We start from the raw sequence: 16,262 nt of genomic DNA on the forward strand, positions 1-16,262 counted from the left end.
TTGGGGGTCAGTTTTTGCAGGTGGCCTCAGAGAACAGATGTAATGAAGCTACACTCAGAACAAAGCTCCCAGAAGCATGGCTGGATCCTCACCAGGCACCAAAGGCTAAGTATTGAATTCACATGGCTAGATAAGGAAATATAGACAGATTGCTTTCTGGTTTAAATAGGATATTGTAACTTGGTTGTGTGATTGTTGGGTGTTTGTGTGATAGATCTGGGAATCTGTGATGGTAGCTGGGACATTAGACAACCTGTAGCATAGCATTTGTGGTATTTGTTTGCCTATGGTGATTTAAAATAGATTGTGCTGGTTAGTTATAATATATCTTGTTAATCATAAATACCACCATGCAGTTACGTTTGAACATGTGCTGGTAGCAATGGCAGGCTGAGATGTGTGGTTACATTGTGATCTGGTCTTGTGATGAATATGCTCTGGTTATTGAGATACTGAAGTTGTTTGGAATGTGAAAGTGAATAAGATGGTTCTAGGAAGTTGGATTGAAATTGTGAAAGGTGATTTAGATGGTTTGGAATTGTAAAATCAGAACATATGCATTGTTCTGAGGCTTGGACAGTTTGGAATAAAATGGAGTCTTGTGTCTTCTGCTATGTGATTGTGGGGTAGCAGAGAGTGCCATGTGTTTGGACCTGCAAATCTAAAATGGCAGCTGCCGGGTATTTTCCCCTCCCCCTTTCAACCATGTGGTGCAGTCTTTGGAATCATGGGAGCTTTAATAAAATGGAGTCTAGCTTCTGTCCCATGCGGTATTGTAGGGTTAGGGACTGCCAGTATGGGTAAGGTCAAGTATTTTCTCCACAAAGATTCTCAGCATTGAATAACTGCGCAGCGATTGTTCCTCACATGTGTAAGCTTCGCTGCAACCATATTGATCTTCTTGTTATTGTGAGCCAATCTCTCTCTCTCTCTCTCTCTTCTCCTCTTTCTCTCTTATTTTCTCTTAAATAGTAATTGTATTATATTTCCTGTGTAGTTATCTGGTTAGGTAGTCTATGTTATATTGTAGTGTATGATTTGTATTTGTATTAATTCTTTTGCAAGTATATCATTCATAATATATATATTAGGCGTTGGACCCTGAGCACGGTATCTGTGTATTTCTTATAGTGTTAAGTATTCTCAGAGCGTCGGTGACGCTAGAACAGCTTTAAAGGTAATAAGGTTATACTGTGTTGCATTTACACTCTACCACTACACAGAGGTTTACAGTATAAGTACATTCCTTAAGGTATAGTTAAGGGAGTACCCTTGCGGTACTTTTTGCGCCAATTGCGTACTGTGTTCTTTAACCTTTAACGTGTTTTTAATAAGATAAATATTTAGCTTTGTTAGATGGGGGCTCGTCCGGGATATCACGATCTTAATGATGCACTGTACATTACAAACGCGGCTGTAATTGACCGGCTAATGATGGACATCTCGCAAAATGCTGAAAGAAAAAAAAAAAAAAAAAAAAAACATCCACGTTAATGTATTGTGGTATCAGTAAGACGCTGATAGGAAATTTTAAGGGACAAGGCGTTTCTCATAATATTTAAGATGCTAAAATGTATTTTTATTGTCGCAAAACCAGGTTCAAATGGATCGTATCGTGTTTGATTAAGATTAGATTGTTTATCTGTTTAAGTAGGTTTAAAAGTACATTTAAAAGTTACTTTGGGAGCTAGCATGGTGATTTTCTTTATAGCAGGAGAGGCCGCATGGTCTGTCCACCATTTTGTGTGACCCTCATGGAGGTGGAAGGGGGAGGAGCAGTGGCCATTTTGGGAAGGTCAAATTTTTTTATTTTTTTTTGAACGGCTGATTTTCAGTTGACTCAGGAAATAATCAGCCATCCATTGTCAAAAAGAAATCATCATTTAATGAGTTTTTTAATGCATTTATTTAATCTATATCATAGTCAATCATAAGTAATAGTGATTGGTACTTATATGTAAAATCTATATGCGTGTGCTTACATCAATGTATGTTATTAGATTAAATTTAGAATTGCATTTTCATCTGTGTACTTTCACATATCTCACCTTCCTGTTTGCCATTTGAATTGATAAACGTGCTAAGAGAGATTTGTCGCTATTTAAATAGTTAAAGTGTAAAAGTAATACATTAAGGGGTAAATTGTAAGACACACGCACAGCTTTACCTGAGATACAAGCAAAGACCTGTGTGGTGCTTGGTAGATGATTACAGTTAAAGATCATCTACATTGATAAACGTGCTAATTGTATTTTTGTGGCCAGCGTACACGTGTCTCTAACAAAAGACTGAGACTCGCGAACGCAACACAAAGGCCGACGCACGCAGCGTATATTACGCAACGGAGCGTACGGGTACGCCCACGTAACTCAAATCACAAGTGTTAATTTTTTTCAATGCGATAAATAGCGCAACGCGGTAAATAACGCAAGGCGATAAATCGCGCAAATCTATTCTAACATTCGAAATTTAAATTAACAGATCCTTCTCCTAATTGGTAACACATCTGTACATTGTGTACATTAGTAAACCTGACCGGTACTATTTGTGTACGAAGGTCATAAACGCTATTTGTACATTCTAACGTGATTTGTGTAATTTTTTTTATTTTAAGGGAGGTTCGCTGCTCACTCAGGAACTATCCAACAACCAATAGTTACTGGAAAGAGTAAGTGTTCTTCGGATCACCCTCACAGGTTCCAGTAAATAGAGGTTCAGGTCGCAGGGGCCCTGGGTCGAGTACGCCAGCACCATATCGGTGTGATCAGGTCGTATTGGTCGGCGTGGGCGAGTGAGTGGGGTACTCGGTAAACCGCCACCGTCAGCCTATTTTGAACATTTTGGTTTGCGTAAGGGTTGGCTGAATAAAGCAACACCTTCGAACTATGGGGGCCACTTGTTCAGGTAGGGGGCGATCAACCTCGGTTCGGGTTGATTCAGTGAACCGACCAGTCGGGTCGGCAAGGTATGTAATGTGTGAGAAATACGGAAGTCACACAGAAGCTTTATGTGATGAATGGGAGAGAATGACAGTACATGACGGGGAGAAATTCCCAAGAGTAGGTAGCTTCAGCACAGAAGTGTTAACGAATTTAAGGAGAAGGATATGTCTCATTAAATCAGCAAAGAGACGAATCAAGCATTATGATTGTTTGCAGTTATGGCAACAGGAAAGTGAAATGCAAAGAAATGTAACTTACATACCTAACTTTCATCTTGAGAGGAGAGACATGGCAATGGAGAGGATTATGGTTGCAGAGAAAAGGCACAATGTTGAACAATAAAAACGCACTTAGCAACTGTAGTATAGATGATAAGAATAAGTGTAATAAACATAACAATGATAATTGTAATGCTGTTAAATGTACAACTATTAACCCGTGCAAGTTGCACCCCATGTCAAACTTCCCTCAGGAATACGAGCAAGAAAGTGAACTCAACACGATGTCGGCACCACTTCCAGCAGCCATCCTACAAGACATCCAGGTGGACGCGTCCAAATTGGTAAAGGCAATAATCAAACCCCCTAACGGAGGGTCAGGTGAGGTCGTGTCCACAGGTACGTACAATGTTTTATATCACGCACAAACAAATGTACCCCATATTGTAAGACCAAAACAAGGTGATGTAATTGAGTTTAGTCCTGTCAGGGTGATCACAGTCCCCAATGGGAAGACTGACGATCAGGGAACCGTTCCCGTCCAGGACAGTGCAATGCGCTGTCCCTGGTCCCGGACCGAATTGAGATCAATTATGTCCGAATTTCCCGATCCACGGAAAAATCTAGTCGCATGTCAAAGGTTCATTAAAGAACTAGGAAACTCAACAGAACCCACCAACAAAGATTGGCGGACAGTGCTGAGGGCGTGTTTGCCCTCCGGTGTTGACTCTGCGACATTTATTACTGATTGTCAATTAGACACAGAAGTACCTCAAACGGAGGAACACAATCAGGAATGTATTAAGCAGATAAACCAACAGTTGGAAGTATATTTCCCTGCCGTTGTCAAGTGGAATGAAATCTTCTCCATAAGACAAAACGAAAGGGAAAGTATCTCCAGTTATTTCAATCGAGCACTGCAAGTAATGGCTAGGAACATTGGGATCACAGACATCAAAACATGCGCACAGCATAGAGAAATAGCGGTTAAGGTATTAATGAATGGTTTAAAGGAGGTATTGAGTACAAGGGTACAGACCACCAACCCAAACTGGAGAAATATCTCGGTGGCCGCATTAAGAGAGGCCGCTATTGATATTGATCAAAATATCACCAGATACAGAGAGTCACAAAGTGATAAATTAATGGCCGCAAGTATACAGGCCCTAACCACAAGACCACTCCAGCATAAGCCCCAAACCCCTGCGAGAAATTTAAATGTGGAAGTCTGTTACAATTGTCATAAAAAAAAGGACACTTTGCGAGAGATTGTAGATCAAGAGGAATACAAAAGTCATATCAATCCCCTAGACAACAACATAACCATGATATCCAAGGAAGCAGGGAAGCACAGGGAAAGCGGTTGATGGTGATGAGCATCCGAGCGTTTGAGGAGGCATCAAATCAACCAAAACCTCAGGTCACTGACACTTGGAAGAAGCCCCGGGTTTGTTATCTTTGTAAAGGAGAAGGGCATTATGCCAGCAGCTGTAATAACCCACATAAAGTCAGACCCCCTAGACCCAGAAATGAGCAAAATTAAAACACACACAATTATAAACAGGGACCATATAGGAAGAATTTTGGGCCACACCCATGATATGTGGTCAGGAAAGGTGATCATTAGAACTGATGGTAAGCCTGAGGTAACGGTTAATAAATTGGGAGGTCATTCCCTGAAGACACAGGAATGACCAGGTGAAACGTTGTAAATGTATCTGTGAAATGTTTCTTTTTCTCTCTCCCCATCTCTGACGAATATTGGTAGGATTCAAACATTGCATATATACTTGGTCTTTGCAGAAGTCTACCAAACCCCAGCATGACCTATCCGCATCAATGTATCCTGGCCAGATACAGAAAGTGGAGTATGGTGCTGGGGGGAGGGACTGCGCAAGGAAACCATTAGACATGTAGATATGACAGCCTGATGATCTGACAATGTTTTAAAATGTTTGAAAAATGTTTTTTTTCTCTTTTCCTATTGATGGCTATTGTTGATTTAAGTAATATACACATGCATATAAATTGTTCTCTCTCTTTGTTTTTTTTTTTTTGCTGTTGTTGTTTTCTCTCTCTTCTCACTCATGCTTTCATGTTTTAAAGATGGTATGTCACCCATCAGTTAGACAAATGGTAATGCAAGATTTTTGCTCCTTACAGAAAGATCGCTGGTTTGGAGGGAATATTGCATCACCAGAATGTTCGTTTGGAAGACTGAGAGACAGCACCTTTGAGAAGACAGCAGAACAAGAAGAACAACAAGACGAGAGAACTAATTATCGTAACAAGTTTCTCTCCCCCTCAAACTGATTTTCTGTACCCCATTACAAATTTCTTCTTTTCTCCTCCTGTAAGATGGACTTGCCCCGAGAGACTGTGATATGGATTTTCCTGTTGACCATGACGTTGACCCGAGCAGTCTGTTTCGGTGAGAGTACCAGTGAGGTCGAGAAAGGATCCAGAAAGGTTCCAATGACTAAGACGGAGGTGTAAATTTCCAATAGCAACACAAGCACCGAGCAAAGGCGAGTACCGGAAACGATCTAACAGCCATGTTATTTGTAAAATTGTTAGCTGAAAAGAAAACTGTATCTGTAGGCTCTGTAACAATGTAGTTGAGGATGGGTGCATTAAGAAATGCCAATCCAGTTTTAATATCCACATGGACCGGCATCCATTGAGTGACTATCACTCCTTAGTGGGTAGTGTGTTAAATAAGACAGATTGTTGGGTATGCTCTCAAGTACCTCAAGGTCATAGCAAATCAGGGCTAGTACCATTTCCTTTAACGGTAGGGGAGGTACTTGAGCTAAAGGGTGGGAGACCGGTGGACAGGAGGTTTAATATCTCTAGTCCTCCTAGTTTGAAGCTCCACCAATATCATGTGGATAGGTCCCTATTATGTTTTAACATCTCCAATCCCCGAAAGCCGGGAAATTGGGAAGTGTCATGGAGTAACCAAACCATGACCTTTTCATATAGAGCAGATAGAATGCCGACAGATACAGAGCTTGTACGCCACATAGCCAGTAGAGGAAAATCTTTCCGGTATAGGTATACCTTAGGAAATAGGATTACGAGAGTTGGAGAGGTATCACCAGGATACTGTGCACATATCGTACAACCTGATACGTGTACTAAGCAGATGGAAGAATTAGGGTTAGGAGATTTCACATGGAAGGTGTGTAATATGGTTATGTCCTACTCCGTCCCATATGTTCTCCCCGATGATGCATATTTCATATGCGGGAGAAAGGCGTATGAGCGGCTTGCCCCAAACTCTGAAGGATTGTGTTATATTGGAAAAATACTACCTGAGGTAATGAGTCTAAGGAGTGAGGAAACTGTAATTCCAATGGACTTGATTTATGACCCAACGGTAGAAACAATGATGTGATGAAAATGCGATTTCTACGGTCCGTTTCTTTCACCTGTTTTTCCGTTTTCTCCAAGGTAAAAAGACCCACTTGGACGAGGAGTTTGATGAGCCGATATACAGACAACAGATGGATTAAAGAAGAAGTTTTGACAACCTGATACACAGATTTTTGATGAACTATGCCATGGATCCCCAGTTTCCCTAGAAATTTTAAAATTACGCTAGCCCAACACTTTTGTAAATCTATGGACATTGACAGCTTTTGCTCTCACCTTATGGGCAAAAGCACAAAGAAGACTGCATTCAACAGACACCAAACAAGACCTCAATCGACGAATGTTCATTTACCTGACATAGAATACCACCGCATTTACCGTAATTATGTCTTTTCTTCATTTCTACAACCCTCAGGTAATGACACACATAGTCGATAGGGAATACAGGCACAGATATCAGCAATCACATATCACCCCCATTCATGTATCATCAACTAAAATGTGCTCCCCCATTTTGTTACAACCAAAGCCGAAAAGAGCTCGGTAAAGTTTGACAGCCCATCCACAGACCCGTACCACGGGATAAGAAGGAATTCAAATGTATACTTCGCAACACCTCGAAGCTTGATTTAAAACACGTACGGCACGATGATACATGACCCCCAAGCACGGATTCATACACACATGCTTCTGCTATCTCACTAGGTCATACCCTTTTTCTACCTTCTCCTCTCCTCCCCTACCCAACCATGTAAATGTATTAAACCCTGACATATATTTTTCTCTTTTTGAAATGTTTTAGGAAGTGGCAGTTATTGGTGACTGCCAAAGGGTGGACTGTCAAAGTCAAAAATATTACATAGAGAGAACATACAAACCACACACACATTTAAGTCGATATACTTGCAAATATGCGCAGCGAGCACAGCAATATATGGAAACACACGCATTTGCTCGGACATGGCACGGAGATGGATTCGGCGCTTGTTTCATACAGTACATGGTTATAATAATGTCAAGCACCAGACATCATGGAGATTTAGAATTGGCTGATGAATTGATGTCATGAATATGTATTATCTGAACAGAACCAGATGCGCCCATCATGTTTGGTATTGAAGCAAGCAGAATGATGTGTGGGTTAGTTTGATGCTGGTTGTGAAGTTGTGGGACATTGCAGCGGATAGATATGATTATATGTATAAAAGCTGAGATCACTTTGTTGAGAACAATGGATGATCAAGCCAACCTTTTACTAAGATTTTCAGGGCTGAACCTGATTAACATATACAAAGGAGAGAGAGAGACCCCTCCCCTAGGAACAGACACACAGGAGGATAGTTCCTGTCTGGGGGGGTTGGGGGTCAGTTTTTGCAGGTGGCCTCAGAGAACAGATGTAATGAAGCTACACTCAGAACAAAGCTCCCAGAAGCATGGCTGGATCATCACCAGGCACCAAAGGCTAAGTATTGAATTCACATGGCTAGATAAGGAAATATAGACAGATTGCTTTCTGGTTTAAATAGGATATTGTAACTTGGTTGTGTGATTGTTGGGTGTTTGTGTGATAGATCTGGGAATCTGTGATGGTAGCTGGGACATTAGACAACCTGTAGCATAGCATTTGTGGTATTTGTTTGCCTATGGTGATTTAAAATAGATTGTGCTGGTTAGTTATAATATATCTTGTTAATCATAAATACCACCATGCAGTTACGTTTGAACATGTGCTGGTAGCAATGGCAGGCTGAGATGTGTGGTTACATTGTGATCTGGTCTTGTGATGAATATGCTCTGGTTATTGAGATACTGAAGTTGTTTGGAATGTGAAAGTGAATAAGATGGTTCTAGGAAGTTGGATTGAAATTGTGAAAGGTGATTTAGATGGTTTGGAATTGTAAAATCAGAACATATGCATTGTTCTGAGGCTTGGACAGTTTGGAATAAAATGGAGTCTTGTGTCTTCTGCTATGTGATTGTGGGGTAGCAGAGAGTGCCATGTGTTTGGACCTGCAAATCTAAAATGGCTGCTGCCGGGTATTTTCCCCTCCCACTTTCAACCATGTGGTGCAGTCTTTGGAATCATGGGAGCTTTAATAAAATGGAGTCTAGCATCTGTCCCATGCGGTATTGTAGGGTTAGGGACTGCCAGTATGGGTAAGGTCAAGTATTTTCTCCACAAAGATTCTCAGCATTGAATAACTGCGCAGCGATTGTTCCTCACATGTGTAAGCTTCGCTGCAACCATATTGATCTTCTTGTTATTGTGAGCCAATCTCTCTCTCTCTCTCTCTTCTCCTCTTTCTCTCTTATTTTCTCTTAAATAGTAATTGTATTATATTTCCTGTGTAGTTATCTGGTTAGGTAGTCTATGTTATATTGTAGTGTATGATTTGTATTTGTATTAATTCTTTTGCAAGTATATCATTCATAATATATATATTAGGCGTTGGACCCTGAGCACGGTATCTGTGTATTTCTTATAGTGTTAAGTATTCTCAGAGCGTCGGTGACGCTAGAACAGCTTTAAAGGTAATAAGGTTATACTGTGTTGCATTTACACTCTACCACTACACAGAGGTTTACAGTATAAGTACATTCCTTAAGGTATAGTTAAGGGAGTACCCTTGCGGTACTTTTTGCGCCAATTGCGTACTGTGTTCTTTAACCTTTAACGTGTTTTTAATAAGATAAATATTTAGCTTTGTTAATATATATATATATATATATATAGCATTAGCAGTACGGTAGGCCACGGCTGTACCTACCTCTGTGTCGTCAGTGCACTCGTCGTCCATAAGTAATATAATACTATACTATCCATCCATCTACATTGTATACCTGTGGTGGGTTTTTTTTTCTTCATACTAGTTTAGCAGTCTGCTGACAGTGTCCACCAGGTCCGTTATTATTATTATACAGTATATTATATATATATATATATATATAGCAGTACGGTAGGCCACGGCTGTACCTACCTCTGTGTCGTCAGTGCACTCGTCGTCCATAAGTAATATAATACTATACTATCCATCCATCTACATTGTATACCTGTGGTGGGTTTTTTTTTCTTCATACTAGTTTAGCAGTCTGCTGACAGTGTCCACCAGGTCCGTTATTATTATACAGTATATTATATATATATATATATATATATATAGCAGTACGGTAGGCCACGGCTGTACCTACCTCTGTGTCGTCAGTGCACTCGTCGTCCATAAGTAATATAATACTATACTATCCATCCATCTACATTGTATACCTGTGGTGGTTTTTTTTTTCTTCATACTAGTTTAGCAGTCTGCTGTCAGTGTCCACCAGGTCCGTTATTATTATTATACAGTATATTATATATATATATATATAGCAGTACGGTAGGCCACGGCTGTACCTACCTCTGTGTCGTCAGTGCACTCGTCGTCCATAAGTAATATAATACTATACTATCCATCCATCTACATTGTATACCTGTGGTGGTTTTTTTTTCCTTCATACTAGTTTAGCAGTCTGCTGACAGTGTCCACCAGGTCCGTTATTATTATTATACAGTATATTATATATATATATATATATATATATATATATAGCAGTACGGTAGGCCACGGCTGTACCTACCTCTGTGTCGTCAGTGCACTCGTCGTCCATAAGTAATATAATACTATACTATAGTATCCAATCCATCTATCTACATTGTATACCTGTGGTGGGTTTTTTTTTCTTCACACTAGTTTAGCAGTCTGCTGACAGTGTCCACCAGGTCCGTTATTATTATTATACAGTATATTATATATATATATATATATATATATATATATAGCAGTACGGTAGGCCACGGCTGTACCTACCTCTGTGTCGTCAGTGCACTCGTCGTCCATAAGTAATATAATACTATACTATAGTATCCATCCATCTACATTGTATACCTGTGGTGGCTTTTAGTTGTGCGCATTAAAATATGGAGAACAAAAATATGGAGGTTAAAAAAATAGGGAAAGATCAAGATCCACTTCCACCTCGTGCTGAAGCTGCTGCCACTAGTAATGGCCGAGACGATGAAATGCCATCAACGTCATCTGCCAAGGCCGATGCCCAATGTCATAGTACAGAGCATGTAAAATCTAAAACACAAAAGATCAGTAAAATGACCCAAAAATCAAAATTAAAAGCGTCTGAGGAGAAGCGTAAACTTGCCAATATGCCATTTACGACACGGAGTGGCAAGGAACGGCTGAGGCCCTGGCCTATGTTCATGGCTAGTGGTTCAGCTTCACATGAGGATGGAAGCACTCATCCTCTCGCTAGAAAAATGAAAAGACTTAATTCAATATATATAATATATAAGATTCAATTCCTCCGTGGAGACATTCACCAGCAGCAATTACCTCCAGAAAGTACACGGGGACCTGAGATGGTGGATTCCAGTGGGGACGAATTAATAATCTGTGAGGAGGGGGATGTACACAGTGAAAGGGGTGATGAATCGGACGATGATGATGAGGTGGACATCTTGCCTCTGTAGAGCCAGTTTGTGCAAGGAGAGATTGATTGCTTCTTTTTTGGTGGGGACCCAAACCAACCAGTCATTTCAGTCACAGTCGTGTGGCAGACCCTGTCGCTGAAATGATGGGTTCGTTAAAGTGTGCATGTCCTGTTTATACAACATAAGGGTGGGTGGGAGGGCCCAAGGACAATTCCATCTTGCACCTCTTTTTTCTTTCATTTTTCTTTGCGTCATGTGCTGTTTGGGGAGTATTTTTTTGAAGGGCCATCTTGCGTGACACTGCAGTGCCACTCCTAGATGGGCCAGGTGTTTGTGTCGGCCACTAGGGTCGCTTAGCTTAGTCACACAGCTACCTCATTGCGCCTCTTTTTTTCTTTGCGTCATGTGCTGTTTGGGGAGTATTTTTTTGAAGGGCCATCCTGCCTGACACTGCAGTGCCACTCCTAGATGGGCCAGGTGTTTGTGTCGGCCACTAGGGTCGCTTAGCTTAGTCACACAGCTACCTCATTGCGCCTCTTTTTTTCTTTGCGTCATGTGCTGTTTGGGGAGTATTTTTTTGAAGGGCCATCCTGCGTGACACTGCAGTGCCACTCCTAGATGGGCCAGGTGTTTGTGTCGGCCACTAGGGTCGCTTAGCTTAGTCACACAGCTAGTCAGCTACCTCACTGCGCCTCTTTTTTTCTTTGCGTCATGTGCTGTTTGGGGAGTATTTTTTTGAAGGGCCATCCTGCGTGACACTGCAGTGCCACTCCTAGATGGGCCAGGTGTTTGTGTCGCCCACTAGGGTCGCTTAGCTTAGTCACACAGCTACCTCATTGCGCCTCTTTTTTTCTTTGCGTCATGTGCTGTTTGGGGAGTATTTTTTTTAAGGGCCATCCTGTCTGACACTGCAGTGCCACTCCTAGATGGGCCAGGTGTTTGTGTCGGCCACTTGGGTCGCTGAGCTTAGTCACACAGCTACCTCTTTGTGCCTCTTTTTTTCTTTGCGTCATGTGCTGTTTGGGGACTATTTTTTTGAAGGGCCATCCTGCCTGACACTGCAGTGCCACTCCTAGATGGGCCAGGTGTTTGTGTCGGCCACTTGTGTTGCTTAGCTTAGCCATCCAGCGACCTCGATGCAAATTTTAGGACTAAAAATAATATTGTGAGGTGTGAGGTGTTCAGAATAGACTGGAAATGAGTGGAAATTATGGTTATTGAGGTTAATAATACTATGGGATCAAAATGACCCCCAAATTCTATGATTTAAGCTGTTTTTTAGGGTTTTTTGAAAAAAGCACCCGAATCCAAAACACATTCGAATCCGACAAAAAAAATTTGGTAAAGGTTTTGCCAAAACGCGTTTGAACCCAAAACATGGCCGCGGAACCGAACCCAAAACCAAAACACAAAGCCCGAAAAATTTCCGGTGCACATCACTAATTTTAATTTAATTCAGTAATCAGTTAAGACACACAAAGAAAATAAACAATAGCGCTCTGTGATACAGTAAATAAAATGTATATCATCATACGGTTAATAACCAATACACATCCATATTAAACACAGACCAATTGAACAGTTTGTAAGTTTCAAACTCATGCAAATACAAAAAACCTTTCAAACGTCTGTATAAGCTGTATATTAGGGGTTATTCCGAGTTGTTCGCTCGGTAAAAATCTTCGCATCGCAGCGATTTTCCGCTTAATGCGCATGCGCAATGTCCGCACTGCGACTGCGCCAAGTAAACTTGCTATGCAGTTAGGAATTTTACTCACGGCATTTTCATCGTTCTGGCGATCGTAATGTGATTGACAGGAAATGGGTGTTACTGGGCGGAAACAGGCCGTTTTATGGGCGTGTGGGAAAAAACGCTACCGTTTCCGGAAAAAACGCAGGAGTGGCCGGAGAAACGGGGGAGTGTCTGGGCGAACGCTGGGTGTGTTTGTGACGTCAAACCAGGAACGACAAGCACTGAAATGATCGCAGATGCCGAGTAAGTCTGGAGCTACTCAGAAACTGGTACGAGGTGTGTAATCGCAATATTGCGAATACTTCGTTCGCAATTTTAAGATGCTAAGATTCACTCCCAGTAGGCGGCGGCTTAGCATGAGCAAATCTGCTAAAATTCACTTGCGAGCGAACAATTCGGAATGACCCCCATTGTAAACAGTGCAGTGATTGTCTAAAGAGTAATGCTATACCTCCTCTTAAAATGAGTGGACTGTTTATAAAGTTGTCCAGCATGTTTGTGCAAAATGCAAAAGCAGCTCTTATTTACTCTGCAAGCAAAAGAAGAAGAAAAAATGCACCCATTGCATTGTAACACGGTTTGTCCAGGTGCAACATCCTATTTTTACCTACTCTGAATCAGCTCTACAAAGTATGCTGGCAAATCTCAGGCTCCATAGCTTCTCTAATCTGCACACATCAATGATTCAGCAAAGCTGTGTTCTTAGCTGTACAACAGCTGTGGGGCTGTCAGTGCATAGTGCATGGTGCAGCCAAACTGCTGCTACAGAACATAATATACTGTACTGTAGGTAGAAGCGAGTGACCTTGCACAACAAACATCTTAATCAAGTGTCCTGACTTGTTGTGACGACACTCAGATCTGTTGCTGCAACAAATCTGTTCTCGTTGTCTTGCCCTAAAGAAATAACTACTCTCTAGGTAGCATTTTTTCTGTATCAGTTGGTAATAAACTTAGGGGTCTATGGCCCTCATTCCGAGTTGTTTGCTCGCTAGCCGCTTTTCGCAGCAGTGCACACGCTAAGCCGCCGCCCTCTGGGAGTGAATCTTAGCTGAGCAGAATTGCGAACGAAGTATTCGCAATATTGCGAAAAGATTTTTCTTTGCAGTTTCTGAGTAGCTCGAGACTTACTCTTCCAGTGCGATCAGTTCAGTGCTTGTCGTTCCTGGTTTGACGTCACAAACACACCCAGCGTTCGCCCAGACACTCCTCCGTTTCTCCAGCCACTCCGCGTTTTTCCCAGAAACGGTAGCGGTTTTTCACACACTCCCATAAAACGGCCAGTTTCCGCCCAGAAACACCCACTTCCTGTCAATCACACTACGATCAGCAGAACGAAGAAAAAACCTTGTAATGCCGTGAGTAAAATACCAAACTTTTGAGTAAAATAACTAAGCGCATGCGCTCTGCGAACCTTGCGCATGCGCAGTAAGCGACTAATCGCAATGTAGAGAAAATCGGCAACGAGCGAACAACTCGGAATGACCACCTATATACCATACCTCCCAACATGACCCTCTCCAGGAGGGACAGAATGCTCTGTTTCTGGACTTCCCTCTTAATATATGATTGCCATCACCTGTGCTGAAACACCTTTCCTATCCATTAACCTGTTCAAAACAGGTGCCGGTAATCATACATTAAGAGGGAAGTCCAGAAGCAGAGCATTGTGTACCTCCTGGAGAGGGTCATGGTGGGAGGTATGATATACTAAGCCTTGGATAGAGATAAAGTGGACGGAGATAAGGTACCAACCAATCCATTCCTAACTGCCATGTTACAGGCTGGGTTTAAAAATGACAGGAGCTGGTTGGTAGTTTATCTCTGTCGACCTTATCTCCACCCAAGGCTTAGTAAATAGACTCCTAAATGAATACTTTTGACTGGGTGTGTATATGGGTGGCTGTTAGGATCCCGGCGCTCAGTATATCGGCGCAGGAATCCCGACACCTAGCATACCGACACCTATTCTCCCTCTTGGGGGTCCACGCAAGGGGCTCCTTTGTGCTCGCCCCGCTGTTGGCATGCCGGTGGTCGGGAGCCCGTCGCTGGGAACCCGGACGCCGGCAAATCATACTACACCCATGTATATGTCTGTAATATGTATAACCACCAGCACACACACTTACAACCTTGTAACAAGTGTTTTGAAAACATCTACTTGTTGTGCCTTGCAAAAAATAAAAATTCCTACTTACTGTAGCTATTTGATGAATTAATGAACTTTTGTGGTGTAGCCAAGTCAAATTTAAAAAGACAGTTAAATTAATGGTAAACTACAGAGTGCTTGCTAAACTGTCTGCAAGAGATCATTTAGAGATGGACGCAGAGCACACACTGGGGGTCATTCCGAGTTGATTGTAGCTGTGCTAAATTTAGCACAGCTACGATCATGAACTCAAACATGTGGGGGGACGCCCAGCACAGGGCTAGTATGCCCCGCATGTCAGTGCCGCCCCCCCCCCTCCCCCCCCCCCCACAGAAGTGCACAGGCATTGCACAGCGGCGATGCCTTTGCACTTCAAGAGTAGCTCACGACCAGTGCAGCTTTAGCGTGCTGGCCGGGAGCTACTCATCGCTCCCTGGCCTGCAGAGGCTGCGCGTGACGTCACGCAGCCGCTGCGGGCCACTCCCCGCACGGACCGGACACGCCTGCGTTGGCTGGACCACGCCCATGAAACGGCGGCCAAACGCCGCCGTTTTGCCCCCTCCCACCCAGCGGCCGCCTCTGCCTGATTGACAGCAGCCCTGCTACGGCCTTCGGCCATCTGGCATGCGCCGGCGCACTACGGCACCGGCGCATGCGCAGTGGGCACCAATTCGCTCGGCTGTGATAAAAAGCAGCGAGCGAACGGGTCAGAATGACCCCCACTGTGCGAAAATTTTCTAATGCAGCAGGAGGTGTCTTTTGTAAAAGGACGCCTACTACTGGCTCCTGTAGATGCAGCATCGAATCATCTGCATGTACATGGGTCATCTGAAAAACCCCCAGGTGACTCAGGACATACTTGCCTACATCTCGAATGCCCGGAGAGGAAACTCAGATGGGCGGCGACAGGAGCTGGGCCGCACTAATAGTGCCATTAGGCACTGTCCCCTCACAGGGATAATGTCAGGATTAGCTTGTATTTGCATAGGGGCAGTGCTAAAATGACATGATTAGCAGATAATTGCGTCATTAGGCCCTGCCCTCTCCGCCAGGATTGTATTTTCTCTTCATTTATGTCTCCATTCTGCCCATTTCACTAGGAAGTGGGCAGAATGCGGGAGGGGAGGCCCACTCTTCTGGGGCTGCTGAGGACTACCCAAAAAAACGGGTGTCTCCCACAGGATCCGCGAGAGTAGGCAAGTATGATTCAGTATGGTTGGTATTTTCACACTGCTAGGGCCAGTGAGGTTGTGTCAAAAAGACTCAGACCCTGCCCTTGGCATACCTCACAAAATGGTGGTGGCACATCCATGTTTCTGCTCTCTCCTTGCCCCCAAATGGC

The sequence above is a fragment of the Pseudophryne corroboree genome, chromosome 2 (genome assembly GCF_028390025.1).
Source record: "Pseudophryne corroboree isolate aPseCor3 chromosome 2, aPseCor3.hap2, whole genome shotgun sequence".
In the NCBI taxonomy this organism is placed as follows: Eukaryota; Metazoa; Chordata; class Amphibia; order Anura; family Myobatrachidae; genus Pseudophryne; species Pseudophryne corroboree.